This window comes from Ranitomeya variabilis, chromosome 4 (assembly GCF_051348905.1).
Source record: "Ranitomeya variabilis isolate aRanVar5 chromosome 4, aRanVar5.hap1, whole genome shotgun sequence".
Taxonomy (NCBI): Eukaryota; Metazoa; Chordata; class Amphibia; order Anura; family Dendrobatidae; genus Ranitomeya; species Ranitomeya variabilis.
Genome location: NC_135235.1, coordinates 238,468,358 through 238,482,017, shown reverse-complemented (window position 1 = coordinate 238,482,017; position 13,660 = coordinate 238,468,358). Strand labels below are relative to the sequence as shown.

Genomic DNA, 13,660 nt, shown 5'->3' with positions numbered 1-13,660 from the left:
AGGATGGAGAGAGGCCTACCAGCTCCACAACATCGGTGGCCCCCAGTTCTTCGGTCCCCATTGTTCCCCGTTCCTCTAAGCCACCACCTCATGCTGATACCCGTGTAAATGTGCCTCCAGTTGCTTCTACTGCATTTTCTGGAATATGACGAGGAGAGGAAGTAACAGAGCGCAGGTGTTATGGTTGTGGGCATCCGGGGCATCTGCAGGCCTCATGCCCAGCCAGCCCATGGAGGAGTCGTCCTCAAACCCCTACAGCACCTTCAGGTGGGAGCCGGCCTCCAGGTTCTCTTACCCCTCGCCCAAGAGGACGCCTTGGATGGAGTGAGACCCAGCACAGATGCTATCGATGTGGGCAGCCGGGGCATCTGCAAGCCTCCTGCCCAGCTGTTCAAATGAGGATTGATCCTATACCCAGTCATATTATTAATTATGTACAGCCAAGTGCCATGGAGGAAGACGTGTCACCACTACGTGAGGTCTGGACTAGTGCCTCACCCACCCATGTTGCACCACTAGGAGTTTATGGTGTGCGACCTGCAGCTATGACGACTTCTGCTCATCGAGGTAAGCACTTGCAGGAGGTCGTGCTGGATGGACAGAGACTTATTGGATTTTGTGACTCAGGGGCTTTCCTCACACTGGCTGATCCCCGAGTGGTTCGGCCTGAGGCAATTCATAGAGGACCTGGGATTGTCATTAAACTGGCTGGTGGACAATGGAGGACTATTCCCACAGCCACTGTGGATCTAAACTTTGGTTTTGGGGTCAGGCGATGTGTGGTTGGGGTGATGGGTGGTCTGCCTGCAGATGTTCTCCTGGGCAATGATGTGGGAGAGCTACGATGCCAATTCGTGGCTGCATGAAGCCACATGTTAGTTACGCTCTGCCTGTGTGTACTTAACCAGCGACCTGTAGAGGTCCCTCGTACGTACACAAATTGGGAGGGGAAGGGATTGTCATGATATGTACTTTTGCCCTGTCCTGTATTTGAATAACATGCCATTTGATGTATGTAACTGTTCTCTGGTTTCTATTAGCTGTAATTTATGTATTTTCTTGTGCTCGGAGTTCACCTGTAACAATATGTCTCCTTCCCCCAATACTTGCAGCCCTAAGCTATAATGTAATTAAGCTTTGTCAACACCACTAGTGAAAGAATAGCCATTCTTCCTCACAGCAGGTGGCTAGTCAAATATACATACTAGATAGACTAAGCGGAGCCGACCAGTCTAGAATCTTCTGGTGGACCCAACCATTGAATAGAAAGTGTGACCCCTACCCCCCTTCATGGGTGGATCCCAGGAGCTCAGACAATCCATTCTTATTTTTGAGATCAGATGTGAGTTGATCCTTAAAGGAGAAGGAGTGGGGATTCTTAGCTGAGGCAAGACCCCACGTCCATCTGTGACTACGGAAGCGAACGGGGCGAGACTTAAGCTGAGGACATATCTCGTCGTTCGTGAGATTGTTTTGGGATCCCTTGGACTCGTGTGGACTATTGCTTTGTTAGCTGGCACAAGGATTATCGGGAGGTGCCCCCGAATCTGTTCCGTTGGACTAATTGTGGACTCTGTGGATCTACCTGCATGTGTTGTTCCAGCGTTCTTGATAATAAATCTGTGGAATCATCCCTTGGCCTGTTGTCCCTTCTTGCTCTGCCGTACACCCTGTCACAGAGTGCTACTGTGCAGTGTATATATACAGGAGGAGTGGTACTGTGTAGTGTATATATAGGAGCACTGGTACTGTGCAGTGTATATATAGGAGCAGCGGTGTTGTGCAATGTATATATAGGAGCAGTGGTACTGTGCAGTGTATATATACAGGAAGAGTAGTACTGTGCAGTGTATATATACAGGAAGAGTAGTACTGTGCAGTGTATATATACAGGAGGAGTGGTACTGTGCAGTGTATACATTTAGGAGCAGCGGTACTGTACAGTTTATATATAGGAGCTGTGGTACTGTGCAGTGTATATATACAGGAGGAGTGGTACTGTGCAGTGTGTGTATATAGGAGCAGTGGTACTGTGCAGTGTATATAGGAGCAGTGGTACAGTGCAGTGTATGTATAGGAGCAGTGGTACTGTGCAGTGTATATATAGGAGCAGTGGAACTGTGCAGTGTGTATAGGAGCAGTGGTACTGTGCAGTGTGTATATAGGAGCAGTGGTACTGTGCAGTGTATTTATATACAGGAGGAGTGGTACTTTGCAGGGTATATATACAGGAGCAGTGGTACTGTGCAGTGTATACTGTATATACAGGACAGGAGCAGTGGTACTGTGCAGTGTATATATAGGAGCAGTGGTACTGTGCAGTGTATATATACAGGACAGGAGGAGAGGTACTGTGCAGTGTATATATACAGGACAGGAGGAGTGGTACTGTGCAGTATATATATACAGGACAGGAGGAGTGGTACTGTGCAGTGTATATATACGGGACAGGAGGAGTGGTACTGTGCAGTGTGTATAGGAGCAGTGGTACTGTGCAGTGTGTATATAGGAGCAGTGGTACTGTGCAGTGTATATATACAGGATAGGAGGAGTGGTACTGTGCAGTGTATATATAGGAGCAGTGGTATTGTGCAGTGTATATAGGAGCAGTGGTACTGTGCAGTGTATATATAGGAGGAGTGGTACTGTGCAGTATATATATAGGAGCAGTGGTACTGTGCAGTGTATATATATAGGAGCAGTGGTACTGTGCAGTGTGTATAGGAGCCATGGTACTGGGCAGTGCGTATATAGGAGCAGTGGTACTGTGCAGTGTATATATAAAGGAGGAGTGGTACTGTGCAGTGTATATATACAGGATAGGAGCAGTGGTACTGTGCAGTGTATATATACAGGAGGAGTGGTACTGTGCAGTGTATATATACAGGATAGGAGCAGTGGTACTGTGCAGTGTATATATAGGAGCAGTGGTACTGTGCAGTGTATATATACAGGATAGGAGGAGTGGTACTGTGCAGTGTATATAGGAGCAGTGGTACTGTGCAGTGTGTATATATAGGAGCAGTGGTACTGTGCAGTATACACTCACTGGCCACTTTATTAGGTACACCTGTCCAACTTCTTGTTAACACTTAATTTCTAATCAGCCAATCACATGGCGGCAACTCAGTGCATTTAGGCATGTAGACATGGTCAAGACAATCTCCTGCAGTTCAAACCGAGCATCAGTATGGGGAAGAAAGGTGATTTGAGTGCCTTTGAACGTGGCATGGTTGTTGGTGCCAGAAGGGCTGGTCTGAGTATTTCAGAAACTGCTGATCTACTGGGATTTTCACGCACAACCATCTCTAGGGTTTACAGAGAATGGTCCGAAAAAGAAAAAAAATCCAGTGAGCGGCAGTTCTGTGGGCGGAAATGCCTTGTTGATGCCAGAGGTCAGAGGAGAATGGGCAGACTGGTTCGAGCTGATAGAAAGGCAACAGTGACTCAAATCGCCACCCGTTACAACCAAGGTAGGCCTAAGAGCATCTCTGAACGCACAGTGCGTCGAACTTTGAGGCAGATGGGCTACAGCAGCAGAAGACCACACCGGGTACCACTCCTTTCAGCTAAGAACAGGAAACTGAGGCTACAATTTGTACAAGCTCATCGAAATTGGACAGTAGAAGATTGGAAAAACGTTGCTTGGTCTGATGAGTCTCGATTTCTGCTGCGACATTCGGATGGTAGGGTCAGAATTTGGCGTAAACAACATGAAAGCATGGATCCATCCTGCCTTGTATGGAGCATCTTTGGGATGTGCAGCCGACAAATCTGCGGCAACTGTGTGATGCCATCATGTCAATATGGACCAAAATCTCTGAGGAATGCTTCCAGCACCTTGTTGAATCTATGCCACGAAGAATTGAGGCAGTTCTGAAGGCAAAAGGGGGTCCAACCCGTTACTAGCATGGTGTACCTAATAAAGTGGCCGGTGAGTGTATATATAGCAGCAGCGGTACTGTGCAGTGTATATATAAGAGCAGTGAAACTGTGCAGTGTGTATAGGAGCAGTGGTACTGGACAGTGCGTATATAGGAGCAGTGGTACTGTGCAGTGTATATATAAAGGAGTGGTACTGTGCAGTGTATATATACAGGATAGGAGCAGTGGTACTGTGCAGTGTATATATACAGGAGGAGTGGTACTGTGCAGTGTATATATACAGAATAGGAGCAGTGGTACTGTGCAGTGTATATATAGGAGCAGTGGTGCTGTGCAGTGTATATATACAGGACAGGAGGAGTGGTACTGTGCAGTGTATATACAGGACAGGAGGAGTGGAACTGTGCAGTGTATATATACAGGACAGGAGGAGTGGTACTGTGCAGTGTATATATACAGGAGGAGTGGTACTGTGCAGTGTATATATACAGAATAGGAGCAGTGGTACTGTGCAGTGTATATATAGGAGCAGTGGTGCTGTGCAGTGTATATATACAGGACAGGAGGAGTGGTACTGTGCAGTGTATATATACAGGACAGGAGGAGAGGTACTGTGCAGTGTATATATACAGGACAGGAGGAGTGGTACTGTGCAGTGTATATATACAGGACAGGAGGAGAGGTACTGTGCAGTGTATATATACAGGACAGGAGGAGTGGTACTGTGCGGTGTATATATACAGGACAGGAGGAGTGGTACTGTGCAGTGTATATATACAGGACAGGAGGAGCGGTAGTGTGCAGTGTATATATACAGGACAGGAGGAGTGGTACTGTGCAGTGTATACAGGGCCGGACTGGGACTAAAATTCAGCCCTGGCATTTAAAGGTACACAGGCCCACTTGTCACATGGTGACTGTATAATATCTCTGTACACTTGTAGGTTACAAGAAGTGAGGGGAGTGTAACACGACTATATAACATATAATCACAGCTGTATCCAGCATTACAGCTCAGTCCTATTTATTGCTTTTAGTTGCAATACCAAGAAAAGCTGCTACTTTACCTACATAACTGGATCTCGTAGATAATGAAGGGATTGAGATAACCAAAGGCTATGGAACCTCATTCTGATGCTCCATACACTTTGGCTACAGCCACTTTTGGTTTCGCTGTGCAGCACGAGACCCGGTGATATTGAAGAACGGTGACATCAGTAAAGGTACCGTCACACTAAGCGACGCTGCAGCGATATCGACAATGATGCCGATCGCTGCAGCGTCGCTGTTTAGTCGTTGTGTTGTCGCTGGAGAGCTGTCACACAGTCAGCTCTCCAGCTACCAACGATGCCGAAGTCCCCGGGTAACCAGGGTAAACATCGGGTTACTAAGCACAGGGCCGCACTTAGTAACCCGATGTTTACCCTGGTTACCAGTGTAAATGTAAAAAAAAACAAAAACACATACTCACATTCTGGTGCCCGGCGTCTGCTTCCCTGCACTCCTCCTGCATCCTGTGTAAGTGCCGGCCGTAAAGCAGAGCGGTGACGTCACCGCTGTGCTCTGTGGGAGATGCCGGAGATGTTCAGCGCTGACACAGGATGCAGGAGGAGTGCAGGGAAGCGGACGCCGGGCACCGGAATGTGAGTATGTGTTTTTGGTTTTTTTTACATTTACACTGGGAACCAGGGTAAACATCGGGTAACTAAGCGCGGCCCTTAGTAACCCGATGATTACCCTGGTTACCAGTGAAGACATCGCTGGATCGGTGTCACACACACCGATTCAGCGATGTCAGCGGGAGATCCAGCGACTAAATAAAGTTCTGGACTTTCAGCAACGACCAGCGATATCACAGCAGGATCCTGATCGCTGCTGCCTGTCAAACACAACGATATCGCTAGCCAGGACGCTGCAACGTCACAGATCGCTAGCGATATCGTTGTAAAGTCGCTTAGTGTGACGGTACCTTAACGTCACCACCCTTCAGATATTCCGGGTCTTGCCCTGAGCTCGGCAACTGTGAAGAGCGGTATTGTTACTACCGTCACCATATGGCTGGCACAGTGCACCAAGATGTAATCAGCCAACGCGCATAAAGTATATCTGTGAGGGTAACTAAATGCAAGCAGAGTATGTAGGCTAAGGCTACTTTCATACTGGCGTTTTTTGTCCTCCGTCGCAATGCGTAGTTTTGGTCAAAAAAACGCATCCTGCAAAAGTGCTTGCAGGATGCGTTTTTTCAGCATTGACTAACATTAACGACGCATTGCGACGAATTGACACACGTCGCAACCGTCGTGCAACGGTTGCGCCGTGTTGTGGCGGACCGTCGGCTGCAAAAAACATTACATGTAACGTTTTTTGCTGCCGACGGTCCGCCCCCACCTCCCCGCACCTCACAATGGGGCAGCGGATGCGCTGGAAAAATGCATCCACTGCCCCCGTTGTGCGGCGTATACAACGCTAGCGTCGGTAACCTCGGCCCGACGCACTGCGACGGGCTGAGCCCGATGCTAGTGTGAAAGTAGCCTAATGTGTCAATCACTGTCACTCTAGCAGGCACAGCCGGATGGGACTTGTAGTCCCATCGGACGATGTCTGCACACACACACACACTGACACAACCCCAACAGACCCATGGACATCCCTGCAGATACCCGCACATAGCCCCGCCGACCCGCACACAGCTCCGCCGACCCCACCCACACACACATACACGCACACAGTCACCGCCCACAAACTCCCTCCTCCCGATCTGCAGTGTTTCATCCGCAGCTAAACCGCAGATATTTTTTACATCTGCGGTTTTGCTGCGGATGTACCTGAATCAATGCAAGTCAATGGGTGCAGAAACGCTGCAGATCCGCACAAAGCATTGACATGCTGCGGAAAAAAAAATGCTGCTAATCCGCGCATTTTTTTCGGCAGCATGTGCACAGCGGTTTTGAATTTCCTATTGATTAACATTGTGTGCACAACGCACTGCAGATGAGGCAATTCCACGCGTCCAAAAACGCAGCGGAAACGCATCAAAAACCGCAACATGTGCACATACCCTAAAAGCACAATGGCTTCTGGTAAAATACCTAACTGTAGTGAACAGGCCCCTCAGGAGGACAGCCGCCGACACCGAAGATAGGCACAATCAAATGAATCAGTGGACGCAGCAATATAAAGAATAAATCAACACAATATATCATGAAAAATAGGAGTACAGAGGTTATCAAAACGAATCAAAGGTAAATCAAGTAAAATAATCACAGAATATACCCATAGCTGTAGGAGGTGCACCAGTGACTGTGCAGAATACTGCAGGATTGCGCCGCTGACACTGCGCCCTATACACACTTCCTCCAAATGCGTTATATTACTAGCCAGCCCCCCTTCCAGGGTGGTTACTCTCACCAGTTCATTGCCCCTTTTATCATGGCAGCTGCTGCAATGCATTAGTATTAAGCCCTGGTTATAGTTCAGCTGCCCTTTTTCAGCTGTGTTTTTCCTCACACCTCTACACTACTTGGCATGCAGAGGCTCCCTCCCTGGTACCTGTAGTTCACCATCACCACAGCTCCTCACCTTACACGCCTGATGCTGGCTCCTATTAGGGTCTTGCAGCCACTATTGCGACTGTCTGGCGCTGTAGGGGTTAATGAGTGCTCCTACTCCCATCCTAGTCAGGTGACCGCACCACCCCTGGAAGGCACAGCAGTGAGTGCAGACACATTGTTCTCAGTGAGGAATTAATCATGTGACCTCCAGCCAGGCTGCTGGTATTCTAATCCCGCCTACTCATGCATGTGATTGATCACATGCTCATGAGTCGTGACATCACCGAAGGTCCTTTAGCTTTATCGCAAGTTGTAACTATTTATAGTACCGACTTCCCTGACACCAATAACTGATCGAGCGGCCCACGACTGCCACCGGCCCTTCTGGCATTTGCCAGAACTGCCCGATGGCCAGTCCGGCCCTGAGTGTATATACACAGAACAGGAGGAGTGGTACTGTGTAGTGTATATATACAGGACAGGAGGATTGGTACTGTGCAGTGTATATATACAGGACAGGAGGAGCGGTACTGTACAGTGTATATATACAGGACAGGAGGAGCGGTACTGTGCGGTGTATATATACAGGACAGGAGGAGTGGCACTGTGCGGTGTATATATACAGGACAGGAGGAGTGGCACTGTGCAGTGTATATATACAGGAGGAGTGGTACTGTGCAGTGTATATATACAGGAGGAGTGGTACTGTGCAGTGTATATATACAGGACAAGAGGAGTGGTACTGTGCAGTGTATATATACAGGAGGAGTGGTACTGTGCAGTGTATATATACAGGAGGAGTGGTACTGTGCAGTGTATATATACAGGACAGGAGGAGTGGTACTGTGCAGTGTACAGGTCCTTCTCAAAAAATTAGCATATAGTGTTACATTTCATTATTTACCATAATGTAATGATTACAATTAAACTTTCATATACTATAGATTCATTATCCACCAACTGAAATTTGTCAGGTCTTTTATTGTTTTAATACTGATGATTTTGGCATACAACTCCTGATAACCCAAAAAACCTGTCTCAATAAATTAGCATATTTCACCCGACCAATCAAATAAAAGTGTTTTTTAATACCAAACAAAAAAACCATCAAATAATAATGTTCAGTTATGCACTCAATACTTGGTCGGGAATCCTTTGGCAGAAATGACTGCTTCAATGCGGCGTGGCATGGAGGCAATCAGCCTGTGACACTGCTGAGATGTTATGGAGGCCCAGGATGCTTCAATAGCGGCCTTAAGCTCATCCAGAGTGTTGGGTCTTGCGTCTCTCAACTTTCTCTTCACAATATCCCACAGATTCTCTATGGGGTTCAGGTCAGGAGAGTTGGCAGGCCAATTGAGCACAGTAATACCATGGTCAGTAAACCATTTACCAGTGGTTTTGGCACTGTGAGCAGGTGCCAGGTCGTGCTGAAAAATGAAATCTTCATCTCCATAAAGCATTTCAGCCGATGGAAGCATGAAGTGCTCCAAAATCTCCTGATAGCTAGCTGCATTGACCCTGCCCTTGATGAAACACAGTGGACCAACACCAGCAGCTGACATGGCACCCCACACCATCACTGACTGTGGGTACTTGACACTGGACTTCAGGCATTTTGGCATTTCCTTCTCCCCAGTCTTCCTCCAGACTCTGGCACCTTGATTTCCGAATGACATGCAAAATTTGCTTTCATCAGAAAAAAGTACTTGGGACCACTTAGCAACAGTCCAGTGCTGCTTCTCTGTAGCCCAGGTCAGGCGCTTCTGCCGCTGTTTATGGTTCAAAAGTGGCTTTACCTGGGGAATGCGGCACCTGTAGCCCATTTCCTGCACACGCCTGTGCACGGTGGTTCTGGATGTTTCCACACCAGACTCAGTCCACTGCTTCCTCAGGGTCCGGTCACCTCTTCTCATTGTACAGCGTTTTCTGCCACATTGTTTCCTTCCAACAGACTTACCATTGAGGTGCCTTGATGCAGCACTCTGGGAACAGCCTATTTGTTGAGAAATTTCTTTCTGGGTCTTACCCTCTTGCTTGAGGGTGTCAATGATGGCCTTCTTGACATCTGTCAGGTCGCTAGTCTTACCCATGATGGGGGTTTTGAGTAATGAACCAGGCAGGGAGTTTTTAAAAGCCTCAGGTATCTTTTGCATGTGTTTAGAGTTAATTAGTTGATTCAGAAGATTAGGGTAATAGGTCATTTAGAGAACCTTTTCTTGATATGCTAATTTATTGAGACAGGTTTTTTGGGTTATCAGGAGTTGTATGCCAAAATCATCAGTATTAAAACAATAAAAGACCTGACAAATTTCAGTTGGTGGATAATGAATCTATAGTATATGAAAGTTTAATTGTAATCATTACATTATGGTAAATAATGAAATTTAACACTATATGCTAATTTTTTGAGAAGGACCTGTATATACAGGACAGGAAGAGTGGTACTGTGCAGTGTATATATACAGGACAGGAGGAGTGGTACTGTGCAGTGTATATACAGGACAGGAGGAGCGGTACTGTGCAGTGTATATATACAGGACAGGAGGAGCGGTACTGTGCAGTGTATATATACAGGACAGGAGGAGTGGTACTGTGCAGTGTATATACAGGACAGGAGGAGTGGTACTGTGCAGTGTATATATACAGGACAGGAGGAGTGGTACTGTGCAGTGTATATATACAGGACAGGAGGAGTGGTAGTGTGTAGTGTATATATACAGGACAGGAGTGGTACTGTGCAGTGTATACATACAGGACAGGAGGAGTGGTACTGTGCAGTGTCTATATACAGGACAGGAGGAGTGGTACTGTGCAGTAAATAAAGTATATATGTACAGGACAGGAGTGGTACTGTGCAGCGTATATATACAGGACAGGAGGAGTGGTACTGTGCAGTGTATATATAGGAGCAGTGGTACTGTGCAGTGTATATATACTGGACAGGAGGAGCGGTACTGTGCAGTATATATATATACAGGACAGGAGGAGCGGTACTGTGCAGTGTATGTATACATGACAGGAGGAGTGGTGCTGTGCAGTGTATATATACAGGACAGGAGGAGTGGTACTGTGCAGTGTATATATACAGGACAGGAGGAGTGGTACTGTGCAGTGTATATATACAGCACAGAAGGAGTGGTGCTGTGCAGTGTATATATACAGGACAGGAGGAGTGGTGCTGTGCAGTGTATATATACAGGACAGGAGGAGTGGTACTGTGCAGTGTATATATACAGGAGGAGCGGTGCTGTGCAGTGTATATATACAGGACAGGAGGAGTGGTACTGTGCAGTGTATATATACAGGAGGAGTGGTACTGTGTAGTATATACAGGAGGAATGGTACTGTGCAGTGTATATATACAGGACAGGAGGAGCGGTACTGTGCAGTGTATATATACAGGATAGGAGGAGTCGTACTGTGCAGTGTATATATACAGGACAGGAGGAGTGGTACTGTGCAGTGTATATATACAGGACAGGAGGAGCGGTACTGTGCAGTCTATATATACAGGAGGAGCGGTGCTGTGCAGTGTATATATACAGGACAGGAGGAGTGGTACTGTGCAGTGTATATATACAGGACAGGAGGAGTGGTACTGTGCAGTGTATATATACAGCACAGAAGGAGTGGTGCTGTGCAGTGTATATATACAGGACAGGAGGAGTGGTGCTGTGCAGTGTATATATACAGGACAGGAGGAGTGGTACTGTGCAGTGTATATATACAGGAGGAGCGGTGCTGTGCAGTGTATATATACAGGACAGGAGGAGTGGTACTGTGCAGTGTATATATACAGGACAGGAGGAGTGGTACTGTACAGTGTATATATACAGGAGGAGTGGTGCTGTGCAGTGTATATATACAGGACAGGAGGAGTGGTACTGTCACGATATTGCATGAAATATAATATGATTTTGTAGCTTGGCCATTCAGACATGCTGCGGGCTAAAACCCCCCTTCTTTGTGTGTTTCTGAGATGTGTATGTGCAGCTCCCAAACCCCTCCTGCCCTGTTGTGATTCGGTTCGTGGGCTTCCCCGGTGGTCTCTTGTGGTACTGGTGTCCTGCAAGCTTTGCCTTCTCAGTTCACCTGTTCCTATCAGGATGTGGGAGTATCCTATTTAACCTTGCTCCTCAGTCATTCTAATGCTGGCCATCAATGTATCCAGAGTGATTCTGTTGCATGTTCCTGCTCCCAGTTTTCTGCTCAGCTAAGTTGGACACTTTAGTCCTTAAGTCTATTTTTGTATGTTTTGTCCAGTTTGCACTTATGTGAATCTCTGCAGCTGGAAGCTCTTGTTGGGCTGAAATTACCACTCCAGTGGCATGAGTTGTCACATGAGTTAAGGTAATTTCAGGATGGTGTTTTGAAGGGTTTTGCAGCTGACCGCGAAGTCCTCTGTTGTATCTTTCTGCTATTTAGTTAGCGGGCCTCTCTGTGCTAAATCTGCTTTCATACTACGTGTGTCTTTTCATCTGCTCTCACCGTTATTATATGTGGGGGGCTGCTATCTCCTGTGGGGACATTCTCTGGAGGCAAGCCAGGACTGTGTTTTCTTCTACCAGGGGTAGTTAGTTCTCCGGCTGGCGCGCGGCATCTAGAGACAACGCAGGAATGCCCCCTGGCTACTTCTAGTGTGGTGTGTAGGTTTAGCATCGCGGTCAGCTCTAGTTTCCATCACCCGAGAGCTTGTCCGTTTATTCTATGCTTCTGATGTTTCCTTGCCATTGGAAACCATAACAGTATGGCCAGCCCAAATGTTTAATCTATAGGCTGAAGCAGGAGAGAAAAGGAACTGTGTGAAACCTTTTTTTTTTTTTTTTTTTTTCTTCCTTCCTCTGAAGTTGCACTCCAGCTCTAATTGCAGTCTCCTGTTTTCCTCTCCTCTTAACCCCTGAATGGCTCAGACTTTATCTGTTGAAATATGGATCCCCAGAGTCTGGCTACCAATTTGAATAATCTTGCCTCTAAAGTTCAGAATATACAAGATTTTTTGTTACATGCTCCTCGGTCTGAACCTAAAATTCCTATACCGGAGTTTTTTTCTGGAGATCGATCTTGTTTTCTAAATTTTAAATACAATTGTAAATTGTTTCTTTCGCTGAGATCTCATTCTGCTGGAGATCCTGCCCAGCAAGTAAAAATTGTTATTTCTTTACTGCGGGGTGACCCCCAAAATTGGGCATTTTCATTGGCACCAGGGGATCCTGCGTTGCTCAATGTGGATGCGTTTTTTCTGGCTTTGGGGTTGCTTTATGAGGAACCAAATTTGGAGATTCAGGCTGAGAAAGCCCTAATAGCCCTCTCTCAGGGGCAAGATGAAGCCGAAATATATTGCCAAAAATTTCGAAAATGGTCTGTGCTTACTCAGTGGAATGAGTGCGCTCTGGCGGCAATTTTCAGAGAAGGTCTCTCTGATGCTGTAAAAGACGTCATGGTGGGGTTTCCTGCGCCTACTGGTCTGAATGAGTCCATGACAATGGCAATTCAGATTGATCGGCGTTTACGGGAACGCAAACCTGTGCACCAGTTGGCGGTGTCTTCTGAAGAGGCACCACAGAGTATGCAATGTGATAGCTTTCTGTCCAGAAGCGAACGACAGATTTATAGGCGCAAAAATCATTTGTGCTTCTATTGTGGAAATTCTACTCATGTTATATCAGCATGCTCTAAACGAACAAAGAAAGTTGATAAATCCTCTGCTATTGGCACTTTGCAGTCCAAGTTTATTTTGTCTGTAACTCTAATTTGTTCGTTATCTTCTATTGTTGCGGATGCGTATGTGGATTCTGGCGCCGCTTTGAGTCTTATGGATTGGTCCTTTGCCAGGCGCTGTGGGTTTGATCTAGAGCCTCTGGAAGTTCCTATACCTTTAAAGGGTATTGATTCTACACCATTGGCTAGTAATAAACCACAATACTGGACACAAGTGACTATGCGTATGACTCCAGACCATCAAGAGGTGATTCGCTTCCTTGTACTGTATAATCTACATGATGTGTTGGTGCTGGGATTGCCATGGTTGCAAACTCATAACCCAGTCCTTGACTGGAAAACAATGTCTGTACTAAGCTGGGGATGTCAGGGAAATCATGGGGACACATCTTTGGTCTCCATTGCTTCATCTATTCCCTCTGAAATTCCTGAGTTTTTGTCTGATTATCGTGAGGTTTTTGAGGAATCTACTCTTAATTCTCTTCCTCCTCACAGAGATTGCG

The 13,660-nt window shown here is 46.6% G+C and overlaps 1 protein-coding gene across 1 annotated transcript in view; it reads right to left on the bottom strand.

Annotated features, from left to right (window-relative positions):
- LOC143770592 (protein-arginine deiminase type-2-like) overlaps positions 1-7,622 on the bottom strand; it is a 181,179-nt gene extending 173,557 nt beyond the window's left edge. Inside the window, exon 1 of the mRNA XM_077260364.1 lies at positions 7,465-7,622. The gene's annotated coding sequence lies outside the window, so the exon portion shown is untranslated. The remainder of the gene's footprint in view (positions 1-7,464) is intronic.
- Between the last annotated feature and the right edge of the window lie 6,038 nt (positions 7,623-13,660).